Here is an 11,057-nt window from a genome sequence, read left to right as displayed (position 1 = left end):
GTGTGTGTGTGTGCGCGCGTGTGTATGTGTGTGTGTTCCCACAGCCCAGGTTGCCTAAGTCTTCTACAGTAACAACTACTTTCCCCAAGTCTTACTAAGACTCCTTAGTCGACAAAGAACCGAATCACAGGAGGGCTAGCTAGGGTCGCTTTAACCTCTTAAGCAGCCCAGCTCAGGGAACATCCAGCTCCCTAGCCCTTGCTCAGGGAGCTCAGAGCTTAGAGGGTCAGCCAACGCAGGTGGTCCAGTAGATAAAGCGGAGCCGGTTAGCAATTACCCCGGGGGCATGCTAATTGAGTCTGCCTGACACCAGCTTTTGGCTCCGCTTTGATTTACTGTTGGGGTCAGGTCCTTGCGCCCAATCGAACTACAGGAACCCTGCTTGTTTGAAGCAAGCGCTCAGGATGCTCCTGGCCGCACAGCCTCCCCACCCCCACCCCAACCATACGGGAATTTTCTGTCTTTTCTGGGATGTCATTTAATTTTCGTCACCTAACTCAGGCTGGCCTCGAACTTGCTACGAAGCCAAGATTTGACTTTTAATCCTCCTGCCTCCACTACTCCAGTGCTGGGATTTCAGGCAAGCGCCAGTTGTTTTATGTATGCAGTGTTCCGCGTTGGAACCCAGGGCTTTGCCCGCGACTTGATTTCTTAGTGTCTTTATTTTGTAGGGTCAGGTAGGGAGTCGCCTTCCTGGAGAATTTTCCTAGGGTACTGGGGTGCAACTGGGGGAGTTGTTGGCGATTTATTTGGGGCAGGTGTTAGGGGAGCAGTGTGAAGTATGGAGGAACGGTGGGGAATAGAGGAGGAAAGAAAATTAGGAACTAGGAAATCCCAACCAAAGGTGGGATTTGGAAGCCTTTCTCAGAGTGGGTGGAGTTGACACAACTGTTCAGCTGGGCCATAAATTAATAGATTTATCCCCCAATCAGGGGGAAGCCATTACGATATTCTTGTCTTCGTCTGTGGGAAAATAATTTTTTTTGATGGAGTTGCCCCAGAAGACCCCGTGAAACCCCCACTCCTGGCCTCCCCTTTCCTCTCTGCGGGAAGGAGAGGGGCAAAGATGGACTCTTTGGAGAGACCTCCCCTCCATTTCGTCCCCAGTTTGAATGTGAATCCCGGGCGTTTCTTTCTATTTCTTAGTTTGATCTCCCACCTCAGGAACTTGGGACTCCAGCGGTATGAGTCCCCCCAGCCAGCCCAGCCCCTGTCACCGCTGTCCCTCCAGCTAGCAAGCTGCAAGGATCGGGAGTGACCATTGGCCTCTCTGTGTCTAGGCATGCCAAGCGCCTGCCACTGGAGAACCAGAGAAGTGTGGCAAAAGTGGAAGGAAGTGTACCCTACGGGGAGGTGACAGACTCCTCCAGAGTCCATAGGAGATAAGCCCAGCCAGGGCCCTAAGACTCCTAGTGTGGTCCCTGGCCCCTGAAGGGTCCTTCCTGAGGATCCCTGAGGTCAAAACTATTTTCACAATAAAAGGTTATTGCCTTTCCCACAACTCTCCCAGGGGCCACATTGTAATGGTGACATCATAATGTGTGCGTTTGTAATGCTTTACAAACATTTCAGGTTTTTTTTTTTTTTTTTTTTTTACTTTGGTAAAAATGCCTTTCAAAAAAAATGTTTCCATGTTGCAGTCTCTGCAGGACTGTCCACATTTACTTTATCATGGAATGAAAAACAGATATTGTGGGGCTGTAGTGGCCACATTTGAATTGCTCCATAGCCCACGCTATCAGATGGGAGAGGCGCAGGCTTGCCATCACACACAGAGTTTTACTGCTCCAGGCTAATGTAGATACTGTCACTCAGACAAACGCTGGGTGTAATCTTGGAGGCAGAGGCAAAAGGTGCAGGAATCTGAGGGCTGGGCTGGGCCACATTGTTAGCAGGAGGCTAGTGTGGGCTTCCAGAGACTCTGTTTCAGAGAAGCGAATCATACTGTAGGTTATAAAGAAAGCCTGCTAGGAAGTCTGAGGCTCACTTGGGGGGCCACCTTTCAGCACACAGGAGGCTGTGTGGGCTGCTATGTGTGTCTTTGCAATCCTGGACAGTTTTTGTAACTTTGAACTCTAAGCTTCAGTTCACTGTTGTTGTTTTGTTTTTAAAAAATTAAAATTGAAAATAAATCTTTTTCATATATTCCGATCACAGCTTCTGCTCCCAGATCCCCCCACCACCCTGCTAATCCAACTCCATGACCTTCTCTCTCAATCCCCTTTTTAGAAAATAAACAAGGGGAGAAATCTAAACAAACCAGAGTAGGATAAAATGAAGAATCCTCCCCCCCACACACACAAAAAACAAAACTGAAGAAAAAGAATGAGAGGCACAAACACACTCAGAGACACACGCCCAGACAAGCATAAGTCTGAACCACCCCCAATCTGAAAATACATAGATCTCTTTACTTATCATCTATCTGTCTGTCTGCCTATCTGTCTGTCTGTCTTCAAAAGACCAGTAAGATTTTTTTTAAGAAGGCTGACAAAGCATTATGAGAAAAAATAGCAACAACCAAAAAAAAAAAAAAAAAAAAACCAAAAACCCAACAAAAACAAACAAACAAACAATAAAACCTCCCAAAATAGCATTGGGTTCATGTTTTGGATTAGCCATCTACTGCTCAGAGTAGTGCATACCCGTGAGATGCCATTGGAGAGAACTAATTTTCCCTCTGCATGTGCTGTCAGTTGGGGACAGCTAAGCTTTGGTTCTCTTCATAAAAAACAAGCACAATAGGGACTGGAGAAAGAGCTCCTGGTTAGAAGTACTTACCTTTCACTCTGAGGAAGGACCCAAGTTTAGTTCCCCCATGTTAGACAGTTTACGATGACCTGTAATTCCAGCTCCAGGGATCCAACATTCTCTTCTGGCCCCTGAGGGCACTGCACTCATACACAGACATATACACGTAATTAAAAAAATACTCTGAAAAAATGCTGAAGTAGGAATAGTAGTAAGAATACTGCTCCGTCCAGGTTACTGTGAAGAACTCATTACATAATAAGTTAAACAGTAACCATACCTTTGTTTAAAAGGTAATCAGTTCTTTGAAACCACTCCTGTATTCATGATAGCTGTTCCCACATATGCAAAGGGTGACGGTAAGGTGTAAGTATTTAATTTAGTACTGTTAAGGGAGCCACATTATCGTATAACAATATTCAGGACATTTTTATTTGGCAAAGCTGGAACTCTCTACTATTAAAAATCTTGCCACGGGAGGCTCCTGAGACCCCACCCCTTACAGAGGGGCTGTGGATGGCTAATGGCTGCTGGGGGAGGGGAGGTGGTTCCACTCAGTAACACAGCCACTGGTATGTTGCCCCAATGGATATGAGTTACTCGTTCATACCCATGTCACCAAGAGAAACCATGTCACAGTTAAACTCAATGCGGGGGTGGGGGCGGGCATCAAAATAGAGGGAGCTTTTGAGAAGAAGGGCTTGAGAGAAAGTGGGTAGAGAGGCAGGAAAAAAGGGACAGGAGGAGAGGGGGGAGAGGGAGAGGTGAGGGTAATGGGGGTGGAAAATGCCCCAAATTCAGAAGCCACATGAGTAAAATTGTCAAGGAATGAAAAAACAAGGCAAAATCCTCCCCACAATTAATATTTTTATATCAATGGGAATCAAACCCCAAGCTTTGAATCAGAAATCTTTCTTCTTCTTCTTCTTCTTCTTCTTCTTCTTCTTCTTCTTCTTCTTCTTCTTCTTCTTCTTCTTCTTCTTCTTCTTCTTCTTCAGTTTTTCAAGACAGAGTTTCTCTGTGTAGCTCTGTCCTGGAGCTCACTCTGTAGACCAGGCTGACCTGGAACTCAGAAATCCACCTGCCTCTGCCTCCCAAGTGCTGGGATTGAAGGCATGTGCCACCACTGCCAGGCCAGAAATCTCTTCTTAAGAGCTAACCATCCTACTTAAGAATCAAAGTCATTCTCTTAGAGCAGCTGGAGTAGTTGGGAAAGCACAGCCAGAAAGGTGATGATGTCATCAGGCATCACCCCTTCCCTGCAGCGCTACACATACCCTCTCATTGGAGATGACTGGGTGGCTTCCTTGGTGACACTAATCCTGGGTCTAGGGAGGCAATGGTGGCTAGTGAGGTGAGTCCTTGTGTAGTCCACAGCTGCCTATGACTCCTGCTCAAAGGGCTTTTACACCCTCTTGCAGCTTCTAAAGGCACCACACAGCTGTGCACAAACCCCACCCCCCCAAACACATGATTAAAATTTGAATAAAAATATTAGATGAATACAGTACTGCCTTTAGGTGTGACTTGAGATGGTATAGGCCTTAAAGGAAAGCTATTAAATCACAGGACTGAAGGCTGATGGTGGTGCCGGAAGCTTCCTTCATTCAGGGTTCTTTCTGAGAGGATCGTAATCCATGCTTCTCTCTGTATCTCTCTACACTAAATCTGACTCATTCTGCTACCAAGCCTCTGCTCTTTTGTGCACTACATCAGGTAAAGGATAAATAGTCTCTTTACTGGAGTTCCTGGGAAGAAGGTGGATTATATGGCTGAAAGCCACAGACCCCTCCTTGCTTCGATATCAGCTGAAGCAAGTTGTTCCTTTGTCCCTGTCCGTGGAGATTCCCGAAAAGAACCCTGAGGGAATTTGGGAAGAGGAAAAGGGAAACAGAAGATGAAATTCAGGAATCCATTACTGTGCCCATCTTCAATTAGGGCATGGGTGTGTTTTCTTATTTTCCCTGACAATTTACCAAGAAGCTGTCCGCCGAATGGGGAGTGTTGACAACTGTGGAGCCCATCTGGACTGGCGCGCAGTTGATGACGTCATTCCAGTCTTGAGCCGATGCCTGCTCTTTACACCATGAACTCTGACCTTCTCGAGAGTCACGTTCCTCTTGGGGATTTGTTAGGATCCAGATTTAACTATTTCCCTGTTAGAGTCTGCTTCTACAGATCTTGGATGAGGTAGGGGCTGGATAGGCGGATGGTTAACTGAGTAGCCAAGAGGTTGTTATTATTATCAGACTGGTTTAGGAAATAGTGAGTAGTGGTGGTGGTGAGTGAGAAACGTCCCCGCAGGCTTAGGTGGTTCCATGTGCTGTGTGGTGCAGCCATGTAGGAGGAAGCACGTCACTGAAGGTGGGCGTCGGGGGATCATGGCCTCAGTTCACTCTCTCTGCTCTTTGAAGTTAAAGAGACGATTCCTCTGATTCCTCTTAGCTTTCCGCTTCCTGATCATCGTGTGTTATCACCACAACAGGAAAGTAACCGACACGCTAACATACTTTGCCGTGGTTGTTGGAGAACATAAGAATCCCATCTGCTGGGTAATTCCCTGTATAAGTCCGGAGTTGAGGTTTTGTCTTTTACTGTCTGTTGTAATACTAAGTGTGGGCCCCCAAGACCTGGAGTATGCACATAGCTCCTCTGACCCCGCCCCCAAGTTAATTCTGATTGGTGGATAAAGATGCCAATAGCTGTGCAGAAGAGACATAGGTGGGGCTTAGGTTTCTCAGGCTTGTGGGAGAGGAGAACTCACAGGAGAGGGGGAAGGAGAGGGTCAAGAGAGCATGGCCACGAGGGCTGCCCAATTGGAGCTAAGAGCAGCGCAGATGGAACATAGTGAATAGAAAGTATTAACTCGGGTCGTCGTTAGGAAGGTAGATTCGAACAGCTTGGAAGCGAGGTAGCCATCCGTCCAGCTCTTGTGCAGCTTAACACTCCTTGTAACTATAAAGGCTGTGAGTGTGTCTGTCATTCAGGAACTCAATAACCAAGTCGGGGTAGAAACCCCAGCTGGGATTTAAATAATTTATTACAGCACTCCAGAGGTAGGGTATGGATTTTGCGTACTGATGTCAATTTTGACTGTGCATTCTCTGAAATCTCCTTCCCTTTTTCCCTCTCTCCATCCTTTTCCTCCTTTCTGGCTTCCACTTCTCTTTTGTTTTCTTTTAAATCACATGTCTTTGTGTCCTTGTGTAGGTCCCACTGAAGCCGGAAGAGGGCACCCAGTCACCTGGAACTGGAGTTCCGGCAGGTTGTGAGCTGTGTGATGTGGGTGCTGAGAACTGAGCATAGGTCCACGGCAGGAGACTTGTATGCTTTTAAACCACAGAGCGATCTCTCCAGTCCCTTCTTTCTCCTGTTTCTTTCCTTCCTTCCTTCTTCTCCTCCCTCTCTCTCTTTCTATTTTTGTGAGACAGAGGCTCATGCAGCTCAGGCTGGCCTGGAACTCACTTTGTAGCCAGGGCTGACCTTGAACTCCAAATGTTTTTTAATCCATCTCCCCAAAGGCTGGGATTAGTAGCTCGCACTACCAGGCTCAACCTCCCATTTTCTTTTACTCACTGGACAAATTTTATTGTACTATGTAAGTATTATATCACTTTTTTTTTTTTTTTTTTTTTTTTGCAAACAAAGTAGAATATAATAGAAGGAATTCTGGCAGGACGTAAAGGGGACACATTCTGTGGGTCACTCTGAAGAAACCATTCCGAGGACTGTTTCCAGAAGTGTGGAAGCCACCCAGAGATGTTTCCACGAGTCTAAGCAGGCTGAGGAGGGGGATCAGCTTGTTCCTTAAGTTGCTGTCCCGATTTAACATCAACCTAGTGACTTCAAACATCCTCTCTGTATTGGCTCAACATTCTGGATGCCAGACGTCTGAAATGAGTGTCTCAGGGCAAAGACATGGTGTTGACAGAGAGAGATCCTTCTGGAGGTCCCAAGGGGAGAAATGCGCTTTATTGGAGCTTCAGGTTGCTGCTGGCATCCCTTGGCTTATGTCCTTGTCACCCCAGTCTTGGTTTCTCTGGTGACATGGACTTCTGCTCTGCAGAGGAAGGTAAACCTCCTTCTGCCTTCCTCATATGTGTGTGTGTGTGTGTGTGTGTGTGTATGTACGTACATGTATACATGTGTATGTGGAGGCCAGAGGTGAACCTTAGGTGTGAGCTTTAGGAGTATTCATCTTACATTATCATTTATTATTAATTTTTGGTATGTATGTGGTATGTGTGCATGGTGTGTGTGTGTGTGTGTGTGTGTGCGCACTTGTGTTTGCTTGTAGATGTTAGAGAAAGACTTTGGGTGTGCCATCTTATCTTATCTCTCTCTGCATTATTCTCTTGAGACAGGCTGCCTCAACTGAGCCCAGAGCTGCACCAGCAGCCAGTAAGCTGCAGGGCTCCTCCTGTCTCCATGCTTCACATCTCCATGGTTACTACTATTTTTTTTTACTATTTATTTATTTATTTTTATTTATTTATTTTTGGTTTTTCGAAACAGGGTTTCTCTGTATAGCCCTGGCTGTCCTGGAACTCACTCTGTAGACCAGGCTGGCCTCGAACTCAGAAATCTGCCTGCCTCTGCCTCCCAAGTGCTGGGATTAAAGGCGTGGACCACCACCACTCGGCTCTACTATTATTTTTTTAATGTGGATACTTGGGACACTTACGTTTGCATAACAAGTTTTCTTATCCACTGAGCTGTATTTCCAGCCCTCCTACTATTGAGACAAGGTCTCTCATTGGCTGGGGATTCACCAATGAGGACAGGCAGGCCAGTCAACAAGCCTCAAGGATGCAGCCTATGCTTCCCCAGTGCTGGCATACAGGTACGTGCTAGCACCCTTGGCTTTAACATAGATTCTGAGACTTAGGTCTTTAGACTTGCCCAGAAAGAATCTCACTCACTCACTATCTCCCCAGCTCCTCACCTTCTATGATCAATCTGTAGTTTCATTTTTAGCACCAACACACAGACTCCAGGATCAGTTCCCATTTCAGGGTCTTTAAATTGATTATATCTGCCATCTCCTTTTCCATATGAGGTAACCCCCACAACATTAGTAATACTGGGAATAGGAATGTGCTAATTAGTTCTGTCAACTTGATACACATTAGAAATACTTTAGAAGAGGGTGTCTCACCTGAGACACTGCCTCCATCAGCTCCGCCCGTGGGCAAGCCTGTGGAGCGTTTTCTTGATTCCTAATTGGTGTGGGAGGGCCCAGCACACGGTGAGCAGTGGCTTCCCTGTGCAGTGAGGCTTGAGTTCTTTAAAGAAGATAGCCAGACAGGCCAGAGGGAAGACCAGTGGGCAGCATTCTTCCATGGTCTCTGCTTCAGTTCCTGCCTCTAGGTTCTTGCTTCAGTTTCTGATCTGGCCTTCCTTGAAGATGAACTGTCATCTGAAAGCCAAGCAAACTCTTTTCCTCCTCAAGTTGTTTTTGGTCAATGTTTACCACAGCAACAGAGAGCAAATGAGGACCACACACTGCTTATCTATGGGAACCGTCACTCAGTTTCCAGTTCAAGGTATTGGATTTCAGTAGCCTACCATTAGGAGCAGAGGGCACAGAAGCTGTCATGATGCAGGTGGAAGATGGAGAAATATCCTCATCTCTTGCTCCAGTGTCTGGTTGGAGAACCTTGAGAACTGTGGATGAGGCTGAGGTTCATTGAAGTCATTCTTCTGGGTACCAACAAGTAGCGAAGGCAGAGAGTGGGTGTGGCCGTCATTACCAACTACCACTAGAATCTGGATATGACTGCAGCCCTTGAGGTGAACGGTGCTTCTTACGGGCGGGTCCTGTGCTACCCTCACGCGGGGCTTTCATGCTTCGGTTCCAGTTGAAAGGAGATCGGACGGTCGCTGGCAACCCTTTGCAGTGCAGGCTTTGGATTTCTCTTTATTGTCCTCAGTGCCCAGCCTGGAGTGGAGAAGATCTTTCTGGCTGACTTGAGGGGAGTAAAGAGGGGGTGGCCCCTAAGAGATGCTGCAATCAGCATTCTGAGATCAGCACCAGCGCTTGTCTCCTGAGAAGGTTCCAGTTCAAGGTTATTTCACACACCTCCCTGCTATGTGCTCTTCAGGGGCCCCAGCCCCATGCTGTTCTTGAACTGCATTGGAATTTCCATACCTTGCAGAACCTAGCTGTCATCCCCATAGTGACAGTTAAAACCTCTCTTCTATCAACAAAACACAGACATCAGGCTCGGTAGGTGAGTGAGCCTACCCACAATGCCTCAGTGTTTCTCCCTTTCTGCCGCTGTCATCAGGTAACCCTCTTCCTTCATCCCCAGGGCCACCTATCAGCCAGGCCCCCGCAGCTCTCCATTCCTCCCCCAGCTTGCTCTTTAGTTGAGTCCCGAGTGCCTTTTCCAGCAAAACGGCTGAGATTGACCTCAGGTGTTTTGGGAAATATCCATGTCCAATGCTTGCCTTCTAATGATGGCTCCGACATATTATTTTATTGACATTTGAAACTGAAGACAAAACCAGCTGCTTCTGGAGGGAGGTGGGAAGTGAAACATGAAAAGAATCTCCCGTATAACCGCTGCTCCCACCCCGCCCGAACCCAAACCAATAAAATGAGTCTAGCCAATAATTCAACCTCTGTGCCTGCCTCCTGTCCCTGTGACTAAAGACTGCAGACGCAGCGCAGCGGGGCCGCCTCATTGCTGAGGAATTTATCATCAGGAGTTTTATTAGTTTTAATGTAGCCAACAGGGGCTTCGGATAGTATTTTTTTTTCCCCTGAGGGACATTTTCTCTCCAAGGACAAATGTTCCACAGAACTGACACTTAACCACGTTTATAATTCAGTGTGGCTTGGTTGAATGGTGTACCTTTCAAAAATGCCTTCACGGGAGAAGGATCCCACCGACTGCAGGAATTTGTCACTTTTACCTCTGTTCTAGAAATGCCTCAGGGTTAGGGCATAGCGACTCTAATTATTGTAATAATCCTCTAAAGGGAGACTCATCTGTCATGGTTGAAAGTGATTTTATTTTTTAAGTGGGAAAGCTTTAAAAATGTCTTGTTTGGACCCAGATTGTCATCCATTAATTGGTAATTTAAGCAAGTTACTTAAAGCCAGGCAATTAGGTTAATGAGAGCGCTGGCCCCGTTTGAAGTTGAGCAGGCCTGGAGATGAGCTCAGAGCTTTTTAGAAAGACATTAAATCAATTTGGTGTGAAAGGCAGAGGGGCATAGCCCTCTCCTACAGTTTCAGAGAAGTATCATGCGCATGCAGATTTCTCCTGAAGCATGGAAATTAAGATGGTGGGCCCCTCTGGCATCCTGGCAGCCACCCTACCATCGAGGAAGAGGCAACAGCTGTCCCAGCTCCATCATTGGGAAGGATGACAGGCCTGGATTAAGTCCCGCAGAGGCCAGGAACTCTTGAAGGAGGCAGGCAGACACAACAGAACCACAGACACACAGAACACCATGAACTGGGGCAGATGGGATAGCTGATGGATGGCTTGAAATGGTAGGAGTCCCTACAGTGGGAGCCAGCTGGGTTTACCTGAGCCGTCTCATGGAGGGACGATTTCAGAGCAGCCAGGCTGCCTTCAAATGTTCGTCAGAGATATTCATAGCGCTGCCATTCACCCTTCAAAGGACAGTGTCAAATGACTTCATGAAATGTTTCCCTGCTTATCCAGACACTGGAAACCAGCCATCTTGTTGACAAATGAATCAGGTTGAATTGATAGAGTGGGGATCAGGTTTGGTTAGACCCATGCTCATAGGAACGGGAGGAATTATAAGTGGGCTATACAGCAGAGCCTATGGGCAGACTCACATGGCCATGGCCTAGTTTTGAAGGCAATATCTGGAATGGGGCCTGGAGGTGGCAAAGGATGGAGGCAAACGATGAGAGACTCCAGAGGACTGAGCTCTGTCATGGAGAGCAGCCTTAGCCAAATTCACTTGTGGAAGCCAGCTACTACCTATAGATGTATACGTGTCAGAAACCATAGATCCAACAATGATATGCTAGGCATACATGATTTAACAGTTTTGGGACATCTCCTTGCAGAAACGGGCTGCTTTGGTCAAAACGGGTTGGGGGGGGGGTAAAGGTGTGTACCTGAGCAATGCATAATGGACAAGATTATTGCATTTAAGGAACCAACTATTGCTATTCAAAACAAGCTTGATTTTGAAGTCCACTGGTGGGACTGTTGAGTCTGTGCTCCTGTTGGTGACACCTCCTACAAATTCAGACTAGACCCTTCTTCTCTGGAAGATAGTGGATCTCTAGATTTGGGGACATAGAGTTCTTT

The 11,057-nt window shown here is 46.8% G+C and overlaps 1 long non-coding RNA gene across 1 annotated transcript; it reads left to right on the top strand.

Moving 5' to 3' along the window:
* Positions 1 to 7,424: 7,424 nt before the first annotated feature.
* On the top strand, positions 7,425 to 9,370 carry LOC116071681. The gene is made up of 2 exons (XR_004111075.1): positions 7,425 to 7,594; positions 8,109 to 9,370. It is a non-coding gene; the product is annotated as an uncharacterized LOC116071681 (long non-coding RNA).
* The last annotated feature ends 1,687 nt before the right edge of the window (positions 9,371 to 11,057 follow it).

Source organism: Mastomys coucha, unplaced genomic scaffold (assembly GCF_008632895.1).
Source record: "Mastomys coucha isolate ucsf_1 unplaced genomic scaffold, UCSF_Mcou_1 pScaffold1, whole genome shotgun sequence".
Taxonomy (NCBI): Eukaryota; Metazoa; Chordata; class Mammalia; order Rodentia; family Muridae; genus Mastomys; species Mastomys coucha.
The sequence above is the reverse complement of the archived record's forward strand: the minus strand, read 5'-3'. Positions and strand labels throughout refer to the sequence as shown.